This window comes from Aethalodelphis obliquidens, unplaced genomic scaffold (genome assembly GCF_003676395.1).
Source record: "Aethalodelphis obliquidens isolate GAN/ISIS:26980383/991018 unplaced genomic scaffold, ASM367639v1 scaffold2, whole genome shotgun sequence".
Lineage (NCBI taxonomy): Eukaryota > Metazoa > Chordata > Mammalia > Artiodactyla > Delphinidae > Aethalodelphis > Aethalodelphis obliquidens.
The window spans coordinates 76,555,329-76,575,188 of NW_020837946.1; the positions used below are offsets into that span (position 1 = coordinate 76,555,329).

A 19,860-nucleotide genomic window follows, 5' to 3' on the forward strand; every position below is an offset into this window, starting at 1 on the left:
GACACTTTATAGTGTCTGGCCTTACATTTAGGTCTTTAATCCATTTTGAGCTTATTTTTGTGTATGGTGTTAGGAAGTGTTCTAATTTCATTCTTTTACATATGACTGTTCAGTTTTCCCAGCACCACTATTGAAGACGCTGTCTTTTCTGCATTGTATATTCTTGCCTCCTTTATCAAAGATAAGGTGACCATATGTGCGTGGGTTTATCTCTGGACTTTCTATCCTGTTCCATTGATCTATATTTCTGTTTTTGTGCCAGTACCGTACTGTCTTGATTACTGTAGCTTTGTAGTATAGTCTGAAGTCAGGGAGCCTGATTCCTCCAGCTCCATTTTTCTTTCTCAAGATTGCTTTGGCTATTTGGGGTCTTTTGTGTTTCCATACAAATTGTGAAATTTTTTGTTCTAGCTCTGTGAGAAATGCCATTGGTAGTTTGATAGGGATTGCACTGAATCAGTAGATTGCTTTGGGTAGTATAGTCATTTTCACAGAGTTGATTCTTCCAATCCAAGAACATAGTATATCTCTCCATCTCTCCATCTTGTATCACCTTTAATTTCTTTCATCAGTGTCTTACAGTTTTCTGCATACAGGTCTTTTGTTTCCTTAGGTAGGTTTATTCCTAGGTAATTTATTATTTTTGTTGCAATGGTTAATGGGAGTGTTTCCTTTAGGAAGACATTTTTAAAGAAGAAAAATATATATTGGATACAAACAAAAGAAAATTTTAGGGAATCTAGCTAAATATGTGTGGCTTTTCCTTTAAATAACTGTTATACTTTAAGTACATGCAGCTATTTGCTCTAGTTAAGTGCTAAGCATCTTAAATTTAAACAAGAGCTCATATATGTATGAGTTGAAAAAAACTCATTTTATCCTGATCAAAATGAGATAATGACATTAAATTCTACTTGTCTTCCCTTTCTGGTAAGTGTTCGTAACTCTTTTTCTGGAAGACCCTCCTAGGGGCATTTTTTCCATATGCTTGATTCCCAGTTCCATAATATAGGTTTTAAAAATTATGATGGGAATATCTAAGAAGATTTCCAAAAAAATAGGGGTATGTCTAAGAGCTATGGAGATTGTAGCTACAAAACTACCAATAATCATGATAGTTTTATTAATACCAAATACCACTACCTTTTCCTGCTAAAAATACCTGATAGCTGAGTTCATTAAATTAAAAGAAATAAACAGAAGAAGAGAGCTTTGTCTATTTCAATGCAAATATATACTTATATTCAACTTAGGCTCAGTGCCCAATTTTGTAGTTTCTAGGAATTTTTAAAAATTTTAGATAACATTTATAATACTTCAGTTGAAATAAAAAATGACAATAATTTTGTTAGTCTTGTTTTGGTGGTGCTAAGAGTTGTGATTAGAAGAGATCCTAATTGAATATTTTCTGCGTTTACTCATACTTGAAACTTTGCTGTGTATTTTTTCTTATTTTTGCCTTAAACCACAGACTAATTCATTCAATATGAATTTCCTCTGATGATTTTCTGTATTTAGAAAATAAGACTATACATATCATGAAGGCAGTCTGTTTTACTGTCTGTCTGACTTTACTTTTTATTCAATCATTGTTTATCCAGTGCCTAGAATGATTCTTTGTAAATACAAGGCACCAATAAGTATCAATGATGAAGGAATGGATCCACCATTAAACTTACTCTAAGGGCTTGCCTAACTTCTGGTGTGACTCAGCAATAAATACTGGACACCTACAATGTGTGTTCTGAGACTTTCATGGCAAAGTAGCCATGGTAGCTTCATGGAACATAGGGTCCTAGTGGATGAAAATCTGACAAGCAACTTCAGTAACTGCCCATACAGAGATGGCACTGAGTGCTATGGGAGCACACTGAGTGGCACCTCACACACTGGGCCAGAGGAAGTGGATGTATATATACTGAAATTTGAAGCCTACGTAAGTGTTACTCAGGTGAAGGGATAAAGAGAACAGAAGTGGTTGATGGAGGGCATGGAGATAGAACCCATCTGGTATATGAAAAATACTTGGAGAAAGATAACACAGAATGTTTAGGGTAATTTAAGTAGCTCAATAAGTCTGGAGAGCAGAATGTGAGGAGGAGAGAAGCGAAAGGGGAGACTACAGAGGTGAGAAGGAACCAGATCTCCAACTTGAGAAAGAGATAGAAGCCTCAAGTCTGGGCCATGTGACTAGTCACACCACTTTGAAGGTCACTAGTCCAGGGTTCACAGTGGGAAATCCATTCGGGATTATCTGGTTTGGCCTGAGAGTTCAAAGTTATGTCTTCTTAGTCTCCAAAATATTATCTTAGAATAGGGTTTATTGGCTGACGCAGCAGACTTCTCTTAAAAGTCTGTGTTTCTAATAGGCAGAAATAGCCTATGGAAACAATGCCTTCAATAGACTCCCAAGGCTTTGACTGCATGCAGAGTAGTAGATAGATACATAGATAGATAGATAGGTAGATAGATAGATATTGTGTGTGTGTATGTTTGATGATATATATCATATAATCTCTGGTGAGTGACATCAGAGGTTAGGCAACCTCCCTAGAGTAAATCTAAGGGTAGTTCCATGCCTTCATCCCTTCATCATTGGGTAGTATTTATTGGTGGCTTCTACATAGAATGAACATGTCCTGCTTTGGATCTAATGGGTACTCATTGCTCTTGCATGAAACTCCTTCACTATTTTTGCCCTCAACAGATGGTTGTAAGAATATAAATATGAGAAATTGAATACTGCCTGGTTTAGAACTGGCCTTCTGGCTGCCTTTTCCCCCTCCTTTTCATGTTCCTCTTCCTCACTATTGTTCTAATTATGAGGACCCTCACAGCATATCACAGACCCTCTACTGTTAGAATTCATGAAGTCCATGACATAGAAGGATGCTGCATGAAATCTCAGCATGAATGCAAATTTGGCTTCCTCTTCTCCTCTGATCTTCTCCTTTCAAAGTGGTTTAACTCAGAACAGCTTAAATTTCCTGAATTCTCTAAACATAGAAATATATTTACTTACCTTATCCTCAAAACTCTGACCAACCTCTCTTGGAGATAGTTTTGCTAAAATGTGTGGAAAGAAGCCAATTTATTTTTATACGGCAGTAGAAGAGAGGCCAAGAACTGATAACCAATTTTTTTTTTTTTTTTTACTCTGGTAAAATAAAGTCTGACATATGCTCACCCACATTGCTAAAGTGAAGACAAGAAATGACAAGTGCCTCCAGAGGAAATGATTTTAGACTGTTTGAATCTAGACCAGTCAAGGGGAAAAAAATCTACTAAAATACTTTCATCAAATATGCCATGGTCTCTCAAAGAACAACCTAATATGTAAGAAGTTTTTTTTCAATTCTTTTTGAGTGCTAATAGCTCACTGCTGTATGTTGAAGCAATTCTTAACAACAGAGAAAACGAGACAATTTTAAGAGCAGGTATGATGGTCTTGGATAATTGAAAAGCCTATGTCCATAAGGCCAGATGAGCTTGCTTAACAAAAGAGAGTTTAATTTTGGTCTGGAGTCAATCAAGAAGTGATTACCAGCTCCGTGTAAAGAGCCTATCTATTACTTGCTACCTGACAGCAAAAATAATGGGATTTAGACTGAGCAGAATTGACAGCTGCCAAAAAGCTATTTGGAATTTCAGGAATGGAGGAAAATGGACTGAGCATATAGAGTTTTTCTTTTCTGTGCTTTAAAGCACCCAGATTGGACAAAGGGAGTCAAAATATTGTAGAAGTAGAATTGCACTGAGCAGACAGATGGTTGGAAGACCTGACTTTTGGTCCTGGCTAATTGTATGATCTTAAAGTCATTTAACTTACCTGGGCCTTGTATTTCTCAGCCATAAAAATGAACAATTGAACTAGATAGTCTCTAAGCTCTACTCTATGAGCTTCAGGAAAACAAGGACAAGGTGTTTGTTCTTAGCCTCTGTAACTAACAAAGGGCCTGGCACACAATAGGCACCCAATAAATACTTCTTATGTGAATAGAAAAACTATTTGTAAAATTTCTTCTCAGAGAAAGGCATCATGCTTATTCATGTATTGTATATAGAGAGATCAAAATAATTATTAAAATATATTGATAATATACATTGAGTTATTAGAATATCAATTTACATAACCGAAGTAGCCACAGATAATTTGAAATATTAAGCTTAATTGAAATAGCACTTTGACATAGGCTCTAACTAGTAAGTGTAATGAATACTTTCCATCAGATTTGTCTGGATATCAATTTAAATAGTATCTTGCTCATGAGGTGAAATTTGTTTCAGCTGAGACTTTAATGTTAAAAATGGTCAAAAGCCAAATAACCAAAGGATGAGACCAAATCATTGGTTGCACTGAAGTCTAATAGCAATTATTTGTTTTCTGTAGGTCCCATCCAGATACGAGAGAGGGGAACTGGTAAAAACAATATTTGCATAAAGTTTCACATGCCTATGATAGTATGACATTTAGTTTCACAAATTTTCAGTTTATGCTGATGCCCCTTTCAAAGAGATGGAGTATGGTGCTGTCATTTGTGACACTTAATACAACCAAAGGGCTATAGACATAGGGTGATGGCCCCAGAGACAGTCAGAACACAAGGGGAGACAATGACAGAAGGAAAGGGGAAAATCATTGCAAATGCTACATACACCTCCAAGTGTTTCCCCTGGTCAATAATATCTTGATTTCTGGCTACCCTTACATTGTAAGTAACTCATTTGATGGTGATGGTGATTCAACCATTTTACCAATGAAATGAATATTAAAGACAAACATAAAAGGTATTTGTGTTGAAGAGGAAGCTCTCCTAACAAAGATACAACAGATAATGATGAATACACAGAAGACTTAAGGACTTCTTTCGAATTTTCTTATATCCAGAGTTTTAAATATGGGTCTAGAAGTTGAGACAAGACACTAAACCACCTGGTGACTTTCTTGAGACCTAAGCCAGAGGATCTTTTACATGGAGTTTTACTGTTTCTACTTCAAGTATAATCTCACCTCAAGCTTTTTGATTTTAAAATATTATTAATAAAATAGCCTAATGGAGAATTTCGGTTGTCAAGATTCAAGACATTACAACAGGAGACATGTTTTTCTCTTTGCTAATAGGAAAAATTGAGGGGTAATTATTTTCATACCAAAGCCTATGGTAGTTTTTACCAGCAAAAACTGAAAATGAATGAAATCTTGAAAATTTTTAGTCTGTAGATAATACTGTGGTCCCATCTATACAAACATTAAAAGACTAGGGTTATAATTATCTTGAGACAGATCACTATTTTCTAAACACACCATACCCACAAACATATGGTGACATCTGGGTATCCATTCCAAAATGGATCTAACTAAGTTAGAATTAATCTTGATGTAGGCTATCTACATATGGCAGCTTTGATTCATAAATTCCTCAGGATTCCAGGTATTTTCCTCGTGTTTTTGTGTCGTTAGTGGCTTGCATTCACAAGGTTACCTGATGTTAAAAAATGCTTCTTTTTCTCCAGTCATTATGTCTTATGGAAAGGAACAATAAGGATACATCCCCTCTTTAGAAGATACTTCCCAGAAGATGCATACATACTACTTCTTATGTTCCATTGGTCAGAACTTAATTATAAGATTGCACCTGACAGTAAACATAGCTGGAAAACATGGTCTTTATTGTAAGTGGTCATATGACCCTGTAAATCATGTGACATAAGGGGGAAAACTAGAAGACTATAACAATACACTTGTTTTTGAGATGAATCATAAATATAATCTGCTATTAAACTACCCAAGATATAATAACTGCATAGCTATGACAATCAAGTTGTATTGAATACAGACCTGTCTTTTAATTATCAACATCTGAACCCATTCTTAAGTTCCTTGATTAAAGGATGACATTAATAATACTAATGCTCAGATATCATGTCCCTTTAAGTGTCAGTTTCTTTGGTTCTTTTTTTTTTTTTTGCGGTACGCAGGCCTTCACTGCCGTGGCCTCTCCCGTTGCGGAGCACAGGCTCCGGACGCGCAGGCTCAGCGGCCATGGCTCACAGGCCCAGCCGCTCCTCGGCATGTGGGATCTTCCTGGACTGGGGCACGAACCCGTGTCCCCTGCATCAGCAGGTGGACTCAACCACTGCGCCACCAGGGAAACCCTGGTTCTATTTTTAAAAGCAAACAATACCCAAAATCCATCTCATAAATGCATTCCATTAATCATAAAGGAAACCAGGTCAGAATTTCAAATTTAGCACACCATAAAATCAACTATTTTAAAATTAATATTCTTCTAACAGAGAATCATAAGTCCATTATACTCAAAAGGATAATATGTGTCAGATTCTATCACAGCGTGCTATATCAGCAGTATGTAATAAAGTTGATCATTCTTCCCCTCTAGAAACATTCTTCATTTGTTTTCCATGACTCCATACTCTCCTGGTCATTCTTTTTGTTCACTGGCCTCTTATTCTTTTTTTTTTTCCTTTGCTAGTTATACATTGTCTCCATGACCACAAAACACTGGAGTGGTCCAGAGCTCATTTCTTGGATCTTTGCTTATCTTATCTAAACCCATTCACTTGGTGATATCATCCAGTTTTATGACTTTATGAACAATCTGCTAGTGACTCCAAAATTTGTATCTGCAACCTAGATCTACCCCTAAATTCCAGACCTGTATATCCAACTGCCTTCGCAGTATTTTTATTGGATGTCAAATGGGCATCTCAAAGTTATTATGTCCAAATGAAGATTTTGGCTCTCCTCATCCCAATCTACTTCTCTACAGTCTTTTTAGTTTATATTAATAATAACTCCATCTCTCAGTGTCTCAGGCCAAGAAGTCTTAAAGTCATCCTTCAATCCTCTTTTTTTTTCACTTCCATATCCAATCCAATAGAAAATTACTTGGGTTCTTCAGTCTATCTCCACACGGAAGCCAGACAATATTTAATAATCAGATTAGGTCAGTCCTATGATGCCAATGCCTTCTTCTTTTACTCAGATGATTAGTCTCTACTATGATCTCCAAAACATTATAAAATCAGGTTGTCCATTATCACTTCCTCTTATTCCCTAGTAGTCTCCCCTTGCTCACTCCTGTCAACCACAATTGTTTACCTCTAGTCTTTATGCACATCAAGAATGCTCTTACCTCAAGGATTTTGCATTTGCTGTTCTCTCTTCTTCAAAACTTCTTGCCCGATATATTCACAGGGCTAACCCCCTCACCTTTTTCAAGTCTTTCTCCAATGTCACCTTTCTGGTAGGGTATTATCTGACCCCTTATTTAAAATTAGCTCCCTCACCCATCCAATAATCTAAATCCACCTTTCTTTCTTTATTTTTCTCCTAAGCCCTTTTCACCAACTAACTACTATGACATGATGTATTGGGTTTATTTTCTGTTTCCTCAAACTAGAAATAATCACCATGAAAGCAGGAATTTCGGGGTGGGAGGGCTTTTACTCATCTTTAGTGCCTAGAGCAGTACTTATAACGTAGAAGATGCATAATAATATTAATAACATGTTATATCGTAGCTTAAAAAGCATAAAACATGACCTGTACGAACTCCTCCTATCTACCCTTCTGTTTGCTAAGCCAGATCCATAATTAATGGAGACTTACTGATCTATAAATTCCCTTGGTTTGCTCTTTGCCTTTCCCTATTTTTGTTTTATTTATGCAGTAGTAACAGATCTGTTGACTATAGATCCACATTGGACTAAATATTTTCTCTTTTGAGAATTTGCCAGTGTATGCATTTTAATTGACCTATTACACATGGCTGAATGAATCAAGCAATTTACCATGGTTAAGTCCCTTGATTACATAGGAATCATGAAGCATTCTAGAACTCTTCCTTGCCTAGATACTTAAGATTATTTGGTGTATATTCTTCTTCAATTTATATTCTGTCTTCTACTATTTGGTGGAGTCTTTTTTGCATTTTTCTTTAGAGTAAGGAACATTTTATGTGTGCCCATGTTATACTAAAAAGTCATATAAGGCCTAAGTATATGTAACATTTGTTTCTGTGCACTGAAATCACTTTCTGGCACTACAGCACATGTAAGGGTCTATTGTACAATATGCTTTCATTTCATTTATAAACAAACTGAAGAGGAGTGACATTGTGGAAATGAATAGAGTTTACTCCTGCTCAGTTTGAAAAATTGCATCTGACATGAAGTGAAAGGAAATATGTGGAAGGGTTGAAACCAAAAAAAAAAAAAAAAAAAGGAGAGAGAAATGAAAAACAGTGAAATTTTCTCAAAGAAAAAATACCATTCTTTGCCTTCCCCTCAAGGAAAAAAGCATATATATCATGTTTTTTTACCAATTAAAAATGTCAGCATCATTTGCAAGTTATTTCTTATTATAGTTCACTTAAGTATAATGTATGTTTATCATGTTGCATAGTCTCAAATCACTAAAGACAATATGTTGCCATCATTACTAATATAAACTCTGTTTCAGGAATACGTATTATTAAAATCATGGCAGGAAAACTCAACAGTGGGCAAGGTACTTAAAATAGCTCTTGATTTAGAAATAAATTTCTAACCAACATTGTACTATAAATTGGCAAAACAAAAAACCTTACAAAAGAAGTAAGTTTAAAGATGGAACAATAAATGCTGGAGAAGGTATGGAGAAAAGGGAAGCCTCTTGCACTGTTGGTGGGAATGTAAATTGATACAGCCACTATGGAGAACAGTATGGAGGTTCCTTAAAAAACTAAAAATAGAACTACCATATGATGCAGCAATCCCACTACTGAGCATATAGCCTGAGAAAACCATAATTCAAAAAGAGTCATGTACCGAAATGTTCATTGCAGCTCTATTTACAATAGCCAGGACATGGAAGCAACCTAAGTGTCCATCGACAGATGAATTGATAAAGAAGATGTGGCACATATATACAATGGAATACTACTCAGCCATAAAAAGAAATGATATTGAGTTATTTGTAGTGAGGTGGATGGACCTAGAGTCTGTCATACAAAGTGAAGTAAGTCAGAAAGAGAAAAACAAATACCGTATGCTAACGCATATATACGGAATCTAAAAAAAAAAGGTTCTGATGAACCTAGGGGCAGGACAGGAATGAAGACGCAGATGTAGAGAGTGGACTTGAGGACACGGGGAGGGGGAAGGGTAAGCTGGAACAAAGTGAGAGAGTAGCTTTGACATATATACACTAACAAATGTAAAATAGATAGCTAGTGGGAAGCAGCTGCATAGCACAGGGAGATCAGCTCAGGGCTCTGTGATCACCTAGAGGGGTGGAATAGGGAGGGCGGGAGGGAGATACAAGAGGGAGGGGAAATGGGGATATATGTATACACATAGCTGATTCACTTTGTTATACAGCAGAAACTAACACAATGTAGTAAAGCAATTATACTCCAATAAAGATGTTAAAAAAACCCAAAAAGACATGGAGTACATCTAAATACGGTGTGGTAAAGATTTATTGTTCTATTTAGCATCTAACATCTTTTTCTGTTCTGTGGTTAACAATGCCTTGTATTTCTTTCCCAGAACCATTATTTCTCCTTTCACAATTTGTATATGATTGGCTAGTTTTGACTCCTTTCTTGATTGTTACAGACTGAATGTTTGTGTGCCCTCAAAATCTATATGTTGAAGCCCTAACCACCAATGTGATAGTATTTGGAAGTAGAGCCTTTGGGAGGTAATTAGTTTAGATGATGTCATGAGGGTGGAGTTCTCCACGTGGGATTAGTGTCCTTATAAGAAGAGGAGGGGAGAGAGCCATCTCTCTCCTACCATGTGATAACACAAAGAGAAGGTGGCCATCTGAAAGCCTGGAAGATAGCTCTCACCAGAACCTGACCATGCTGGCATCCAGATCTTAAACTTTAAGTCTCAAGAACAGTGAGGAAATACATTTCTGTAGTTTAAGCCACCCAGCCTATGACCTTCAGATGCATTAGGTCTGGCCAATCTGTATATATCATGCTTCTGGCCATAATGACTGAATCATGGAGGATTATCTGGCATAACTCAAACAATTAAGAGTTAGATCTGGATATTTTTAGAATTCCATCAGTCTTTCACAGCTGGGATTCCTCTCTGAATCACAGCATAGAAAATGATTTCAATGTCTACTTTTTCAGTTCTCCCGAAAATAGTACCCCATATTACTATCTAAGATGTTGCATAAGAAAGTTAACTGTTTACGAGTGATACATCCACTGTCTTGAAACAATGAATTTGTTAAGGCACCAGGACTTAAAGCCCTAATATTTAAATTTTAGTTGAGAAAGTCTCCCTTACTGGGGAGTATAAGATTGGAAGAACGTAAAGATGGAGCTACTAGCTCCATGGAGCCTATTAATTCTTGGATGCCAGTGTGATGCTTCCTCTTAGAAGCCTTCCTTGACCTCTATCTTAATCCACTTGAACAGCTATAACAAAAATACCATAAACTGGGTGCCTTGTAAACAACAAACATTTATTTCTCACAGTTCTATAAGTTGGGAAGTTTAAGTTCATGGGACTGACGGATTCAGTGTCTGGTGAGTGCCTGCCTCTTCATTAACTCTTGTCTTCTCTCTGTGTCCTCACATGGCAGAAGGGCAGGGTTCTCTATGGAGACTCTTTTATAAGGGTACTAATCCCATTCATGAGGGCTCCAGTCTCATGGCCTAATCACCTCCAAAATCCCCACCTCAAAATATGTTCATATTGGAGATTAGGTTTCAACATATGAATTTTGAGGGAACACAAACATTCAGACCATAGCATCCTCCATGATAAGTTAAATCTCTCTACTATGGACGCTCAAACACATTCCTTTAGCAGGTATCACAGCTATAATTTTAAAATTGTGTTTGTGATTATTTGATTAATGCCCAGCTTGCCCATCAGAATTTAAGCACATAAAAAGTAGAAATCGTGTCTGGTTTTGCTTAGCATTTTATCTCCATTACCCAGCACTGCACCTGGCATGTAGTATATGCCAAATAGTTGTGAGATGGATGAAATGAATAATCTTAAAAATAAAATAATTATTTTCATATTCAATAAATGTACTCTGCACTGAAAAATTTATGCCCATTAAAGCTACAAAATACAATACAGTAAAGAAAAAGCTTAAAGCACCTAATACATTCAACTTTCTTAGTAGTAGGAAAATGAATTTTTATTTTTCTAGTGTATTATTTTTTATTTCAAGGAGATGTAAAGTTAATCTGACTCACTTAAAAGACTGAGTTATTTGTAGATACTTTATCAAAGATAGCAATTCTACAGGCATAAATAATTTTTAGACATATAATTTTTAAACCATATTCTTATAAATATCTTTTTTTTTTTTTTCAGTACGCGGGCCTCTCACTGTTGTGGCCTCTCCTGTTGCAGAGCACAGGCTCTGGATGCGCAGGCTCAGCGGCCATGGCTCACGGGCCCAGCCGCTCTGCGGCATGTGGGATCTTCCCGGACCGGGGCACGAACCCGTGTCTCCTGCATCAGCAGGCGGACTCTCAACCACTGTGCCACCAGGGAAGCCCCTTATAAATACTTTTAAGATAATTAAAATGGTAGAAAATTCTTGCTAAAAAATTTTTAATTGAATTTTAGTTATTAAAATAAGTTTTTGATTTATTTTAAACAGGATAAGTATACTTCTTTTGGCCAAAAACTTTAAATGGTTTTTGGCAACTGAAGTTATTGAATTGCTGTATCACCTGAGTTTTACTCATTACTCAGTTATAATCAATTCTAATAGACTAATTTAAAAACACTCTGTTCAGGTATTCAAATGGTTCAAAATTCAATAGCGTATAGCAGAATAATTATGTACACGGATAAATAAAATCCCTTAGAAACGACAATGTGCCAAACTAGGCAAGTGTGTATTTACTTCTGAGATGGTCATCAATGTAGAACATTAATCAAGTCAAGTGAAAATTGAATGCTATTAATGGCTTAGGAACTACAAATATTCTCTTGACTAAGCTGAAAAATGGCTGATTGATTCTCCATTGCATGGTAAGCATGCAGTGGAATTGGAAATATTTTGGCAAATATCCAGGAAATTTTGAGCACTTTCCCAAATATTTTAGAGTTCCCACCAAATAAACATACAGATACTAAAAGGTACATAGAACAAACTTCCCTCTCCTTACAGGAACTAGAGGTTATGCTTTGCCTTATAAGTGACAGCTGAAAAGAAGACTCAAAGTTCTTCCAGGACTCAGTATTATAAACAATAAATTCTAAATATTTTCCAGTTATGAAGAGATGTGTGAAGGCCAAAGGAATGAGAAAGTAAATAAATGGAACCAAAATTACTGCATATTCCATTATTGCAAAAAAAAGGGAGAGGCAGGGAATCAAATGATCTCTGAGGATAAAACCTAGGCCTTTTGCATGCTTCTGGTTTCTTACAAATAGTAAGTCATCAATATATCTTTGCTAAATGAATGAATTGAAGGCTGTGCATCTTTTTTCTTATACACCAAGCTTTACTTTAAATAGAGAAGATTCAGAATCTTACTTCTAATTACAGCAGCTTCAGTCTTTAGGGATATTACAAGAGAAAACAGTAAAACATACACACAGACACACACACATACACACACAGAGAAGATGGAAATTTTAGGTACGAATACTTATTTTTGAAAAGAAGTATTAGCTTGATTTTCATTTTGGGGTACTTATTTTATGCCAGCTTGTAAAGAGAATATGAATAAAGACAAAGGACAAATGAACAGTTCAGTATTTGCTAATGAAAGAAACATGGAAGAAAAAAAATGGAAAAGGTAAGAAAAAAGTCAAAGATACTTATGGTGAACACACTGGAGTAGCAGAGTGCCTGAAAATTCTAGATACTTAATATTTATTCACTGATCAAATGACTCTGAGTCAAAAAGAGAATTATTTAAAAAATTAGGTGCCATTCTAGAGAAGAGTCCTTTTTCAATCTATTTAGTAATCTAATGAACATTTATTGGGCAACTCAATGTCCTATATACTGCCCAATACTGAAGATACAAACAAGACATTAAGAAAGGTCATAAGCATAAGATATGAAGAAGACAAAGACATGTAACAATGACTTATAACATAAGAAGCTGAACACTATCATAGAGGATGCCTAAGGACCTCTAAGTGGGAAGGATCTGGATTAGATCAATAAAGGCAAGACAGGAGGTGTCATTTGGAATTAGGCCTTGAAGGGTGACAGGAATTTTACATATGGACAACGATATTTAATAGTTCAGAAAAAAGGTAACCAAAATAATTTCTTTATACGCAACCAAGTATATACCTAAATAGGAGTGACTGGAGTATATCCTACTGCCGGAACTGCTATTACTACTACAGTGTACATTTTTGCTGTTAGTCCTATTATTAGTAATTCCATGCCAAAAGTTGTTTCTTTTTAAGCATTTTTCACAAAAAATCCATAATTTTAAAAGCATTTTTACTGAAAGGTTATATTTCCATTTTTATTTCACTAATAAGATGCAGCAAAACCCCTTTCTTTGATTTTTATAAAATTTCAGAGTTCCGGTCCAAGATAGTGACATAGGAGACTCCTGAACTTGCTTTCTCCTATTGACACACCAAATCTACAGCTACGCATGGAGCAATTCCCTCTGAAAGAAATCTAGAACCTGGCTGAGAGACTCATATCATATGCATCGGGTAAACAAGAAAATACCCACTCAAAATGGTAGGAGAGGCTGAGACACACTCTTGCCATAAACCCCATCCCTAACACAGCAACATGCAATTAGGAGGGAACTTCCAACTCCCAGCTTCTTCCTGAAGAGTGAAAGTTTTGGACCAACATACAGGGCCCCAATTTTTAAAACTTCCACCTGGACGATGGGCCCTCAGAACACCTAGCTCTGAAAGCCAACAGGGCTTTCTTGCATCCATGAGACCCGTAAGACCATAGCGGAAAGAAACAATTCTTGATGGACTCACAAGGCCTTGTTGAGGCTATCCTCCCAGAGCTCAGCACATAGGGAACAGACCAAAACTCCTACTCCCAGTTTTTCCTTAAAACAGGCCTATTTGTGTACTTCAAAAGCTGCTGCTTAACAGTCAGGCTTCTGCTTTAGCACATATATAGGGGCTGACTGTGAGCCTCCCCACAGACTTGGGAGACCGGGGGTCATGGTGAGGGGCACCACCTCTGCATTTTCCCTCTGGCCTACAATAGGACACCAGTGTCTCCTTAGAGGGAAATTATCACATGTCTGTCACCCTGGTTTTTGCAGCTACTACCAGGGGATGCACCTTGATCACCTGGCTCTGGTGGCCAGTGGGGCTTATGTTCACAGGCCTCATACAACTGTAGCAAACAGATGAGTTCTTAACAAGCTATTCCTCCTGAGCTCAGCACATAGGGGACAGACAGAATAGCCCATCCTTCAGTCTTTCCCTGAAACTGGCCTACTTCAAAAGCTACTGCCTGAGGTTTTGGCTTCCGATCAGCCTACACCTAGGTCTGAGATCCTCCCCACTGGGATATGGACAGGTTTTGGCATGCCCTCCACTACTGAGACCTACTAAGAACAAAGAAGGTAGTCTGGACAATCACAATTGTTTGAGAGACAACAAAGAACTTGGACTGAGCTAAGCAATAAATTTCATCTCCTACATGAGGCCATTCTGTCAAGACTGGAAGAGGTGACTGTTTTATCTAATGTGCAGAAGCCAACAAGAGAGTCAAGGAAAATAAAGAAACAGAGAGATATGATACCAATAAAAGAACAAGATAAAACTCCAAAAATAGACTTTAATGAAATGGAGATAAGTGATTTACCCTATAAAGGGTTCAAAATAATGGTCACAAGGATGCTCACTGAGGTCAGGAAAACAATGCATGAACAAAGTGAGAATTTTGACTAAGAGATAGAAAATATAAGAGTGTACCAAACAGAAATCAGAGAGCTGAAGAATACAATAACTAAAGTGAAAACTTCATTAGAGGAGTTCAACAATAAACTATATCAAGCTGAAGAAAGAATTAGTGAATGCAAAACAGGGCAGTGAAAATAATCCAGAGGAGCAAAAAGAAAAGAGTGACAATAGCTCAAGGGACACATGGGACAACATAAATAGACCAGTAGTCACTTTATAGGGGTCACAGAAGGAGAGGAGAGAGAGAATGGGGCAGAAAGCTTACTGAAAGAAATAATGGCTGAAAACTTCCCTAACCTGGGGGAAGAAGGAGATGCAGATCCAGGAAGCCTAGAAAGTCCCCAAAAAGAAAAATCCAAAGAGAACCACACCAAGACACATTATAACTAAATTGTCAAAAGTTAAAAACAAGGAGAGAATCTTAAAAGCAGTAAGTGAAAAGCAACTTTTTATATACAAGGGAAAACCCAAAAGACTATCACCAAATTTTTCAGCAGAAACTTTACAGCCCAAAAAAAGTTGTTTTGTATTTTTTTTGCAGTCAAAATATTTATTATTTTCCTTAACTGGGTTAAATGACAATACAAATGTTGTGATCCTGTTTTAAATTTCTCATGTACTATACTTTAAATATTCAAAACTTTGTATAAAACCACACATGACTTAATTTCTTTCACAATGCCTACTATAGAAATCTTGATTTAATTGTATACGTTTTGAAATAAATTCTCTCCTTAACCTTATTATTATAGATTTGAAAAGACTAGCTACAACTGCAACAGTAATATCTATCAGGTCCATACTTATAAACAACACACAAGAAGAAGAAAGGAGAGAACAGACTAGGGAGAGAGAAGAAGAGATGTTCATTTATATTGTTTCCAACTGGTAACAACCAGATCAGAGTATTAGTGTGGTGTGAGTGCTTCTTGAGTCATTAGGAAGATTTTAATGTATTTAAGGGGAATAACCACAGAATAAATTCAAAGTGCTGAAAAAAAAAAAACCCTACCAACCAAGAAGGCTCTACCCAGAAAAGCTGTCATTCAGAATTTAAAACGAGGTAAAGAGTTGTTCAGACAGACAAAAACTGAAGGAGCTCATCTCCACTAGAACAACCTTACAAGAAATGTTAAAGGGACTTCTTCAAGCAGAAACAAAAGGATGCTAAGTAGTGACAGGAAAACATATGAAAGTATAAATCTCACTGCTAAAGGTAAATATGAAGTTGAATTCAAAGTACTCTAATGTGCAATGGTTGTGGGTAAATTATAAATCTAGTATGAAGGTTAAAAGACAATAGTATTGAAAACAACCATAACTACAATAATTTGTTAATGAGTTCACAAGCTAAAAGATGTAAATTGTGACATCAAAACATGAAATGCACTGGGGGAGAGTTAAAATGTAGACCTTGTGTATGCATCTGAAGTTAAGTTGTTATCAGCTTTAAATAAACTATTAGAAACATGTTTTATATAAACTACACGGTAACCACAAAGAAAAACCTATAGTAGGTATACAAAAGGCAAATAGAAAAGAATCTAAGCATACCACTACAGAAAATAATCAATTCACCATGTAAGAGAGCAAGGGAAGAAGAAAGGAAGAAAGGAAATAAAACAGCCAGAAAACAATTGACAAAATGGCAACACATACCTATCAATAATTACTTTAAATGTAAATGGGCTATTTCTTCAATCAAAGTACACAGATTTGCTGAATAGATAAAAAATCAAGACCCAGGGCTTCCCTGGTGGCACAGTGGTTGAGAGTCCGCCTGCCGATGCAGGGGATGCGGGTTCGTGCCCCGGTCTGGGAAGATCCCACATGCCACGGAGCGGCTAGGCCTGTGAGCCATGGCTGCTGAGCCTGTGTGTCCAGAGCCTGTGCTCTGCAATGGGAGAGGCCACAACAGTGAGAGATCCGCGTACCGCAAAAAAAAGAAATGAAAACCCAAATATATAGTGACTACAAGATACTCATTTCACTTTAAGGACACACATAGACTGAAAGTAAAGGGATGGAAAAAGATATTCTTCCAAATGGAAACCAAAAGAGAGCAGAGATAGCCAAACTTATATCAGTCAAAACAATGCTTTAAATCAAAGACTAATAATAAGCAAAAAAGTCATTATATATTGCTAAAGGGATTAATCCAATAAGAGGACCTAACATTTGTAAATATTTATGCACCCAACATAGACACACCTAGATATATAAAGCAAATACTAACAGACCTAAAGAGAGAAATAGACAATAATACAATACTAGTAGGGGACTTCAATACCCCACTTTAAATGATGGGTACATCATCCAAAAAGAAAAGTAATAAGAAAACATTAGACTTAAACTGCACATTAGACCAGACAGACTTAAGAGATATTTATAAAACATTCCACCCAACACCAGCAGTATACACATTCTTCTCAGGCACACATGGAACATTTTCCATGATAGATCCTATGCCAGGCCATAAAACAAGTCAATTTAAAAAGTAGGAAATCATATTAAGCATTTTTTTCCCAAACACAATGATATGAAACTAGAAATCAATTACTAAAACAAAAGTAGAATATTTACAAATACGTGGAGATTAAACAACATGAACAACCAATAGGTCAAAGAAAAAAATCAAAACAGAGATATCAAAAACTGTCTTAAAAAAAAAAAAAACTGTCTTAAGACAAATGAACATGGAAACACAACATACCAAAACTTATGGGATGCAACAAAAGCAGTTCTAAGAGAGAAGTTCATAACAGTAAAGGCCTATATTAAGAAAAAAGAAAGAGCTAAAATTAAAAACCTAACTTCACCCCTCAAGGAACTAGAAAAAGAAGAATAAACAAAGCCCAAAGATAGTATAAAGAAGCACATAAAAAATCAGAGTGGAAATTAATGAAATAGAGGCTGAAAAGACAATAGAAAAGATCATAGAAAAGATCAATGAAACTAAGAGCTGTTTTTTGAAAAAACTGACAAACCTTTAGCTAGATTCACCAAAGCGGGGGAGGGGGAACTAAAATAGATAAAATTAGAAATGAAAGTAGACACACTACAATTTATATCACAGAAATACAAAAAATCATAGACGTTAATATGAAAAAGTATACACCAACAAAGTGGACAATCTAGAAGAAATGGATACATTCCTAGAAACATACAACCTATCAAGATTGAAATCAGAAAGTAATAACAAAAAATCTGAAAAGACAAATTTCCAGTAAGGAGATTGATTTAGTAACCAAAAAACACTGACAAAGAAAACTCCAGGATCAAAATGCCTTCACTGGTGACTTCTACCAAACACTTAAAGAAGAACTAATACCAAATCTTCTCAAACTCTTCTAAAAAACTGAAGAGGAGGGAATACTTCCAAACTCATTTTAATAGGCCAGCATTACCCTGTCCAAAGCCAGAAAAGGATTCCACAAGAAAAGAAAATTATAGGCCAATATCCCTGATGAACACAGATGCAAAAATCCTCAACAAAATATTAGCAGACAAAATTCAACAGCACATTATAAGGATCATAACATGAACAAGTGGGATTTATTCCAGGGATGCAAGGATGGTTTAATAGCTATAAATCAATCAATGTGATATATCACCATAGGCAATGAAGAATAAAAATCATATGAACATCTCAATAGATGCAGTAAAAGTGTTTGATGAAACTCAATATCCATTCATGATAAAAACTCTCAGCAAAGTTGGTATAGAGGGACATACCTCAACATAATAAAGGCCATATATGACAAGCCTACAGCTAACATCATACTAAACGGTGAAGAGCTGAAAGCTTTTCCTCTCAGAAAAGGAACAAGACAAGGATGCCCACTCTTGCCACTTTGATTCAACATAGTACTGGAAGTTCTAGTCAGAGCAATTAGGCAAGAAAAAAAAATAAAAGGCATCCAACTGGAGAGGAAGAAGTAAAACTGTCTCTATTTGCAGATAACATGATATTACATACAGAAAACCATAAAGACTCCACTAAAAACTACTGGAACTAATAAATGATTTCAGTAAAGTTGCAGGATACAAAATCAATATACAAAACTCAGTTGTGTTTCTATACTCTAACAACTATCAGAAAGAGAAATTAAGAAAATTATCCCATTTACAGTTGCATCAAAAATAATAAAATGTCTAGAAATAAATTTAACCAAGGAGGTGAAAAATCTGTTTATTTAAAACTGTAAGACATTAATAAAAGAAACTGAAGAAGACACAAATAAATGGAAAGATATCCCATGTTCATAACATTATCAAAATGCCCATATTACTCAAAGCAATCTACAGATTCAATGCAATCCCTAACAAAATTCCAAAGGGAGTTTTCACAGAAATTGAAAAAAAATAATCTTAAAGCTTATGGAACCACAAAACACATGAAATAGCTAAAGAAATCTTGAAAAAGAACAAAGCAGGAGGCATCACACTTCCTGATTTCAAATTATGTTATAAAAGTATATAAAAGTTATATAGTAATCAAAACAGTATGATATGGGCATAAAAACAGACACATAGAGTGTTGTATAAAAGGAGAGAAGATTAGCACTGCCCCTGACAAGAATGGCAGAGCCTCTCAGTCCTGACAATATTCATGTGGTTAAGGCATTACCACCTACTTCATGACCTCTAACCACCGTTTTTGAAGAAACAAAAACACTAATTTGAAAAGATATACACACAGCAATGTTTATGGCAGCATTATTTACAATAGCCAATATATGGACGCAACCTAAGTTTGTATCAACAGATGAACAGATAAAGAAGATTATATATATAAACACAAACATACACATACATACAATGGAATATTATTCAGCTATAAAAAAGAATAAAATTTTGCCATTTGCAACAACATATCTGGACCTAGAGGATATTATGCTTAGTGAACTGTCATACAGAGAAAGACAAATACTGTATGTT

The 19,860-nt window shown here is 35.9% G+C and overlaps 1 non-coding gene across 1 annotated transcript; it reads left to right on the forward strand.

The window, feature by feature from the left end:
- Positions 1-19,456: 19,456 nt before the first annotated feature.
- On the forward strand, positions 19,457-19,582 carry LOC113605328 (U6atac minor spliceosomal RNA). The gene has a single exon (XR_003427162.1). It is a non-coding gene; the product is annotated as a U6atac minor spliceosomal RNA (small nuclear RNA).
- Positions 19,583-19,860: the final 278 nt, after the last annotated feature.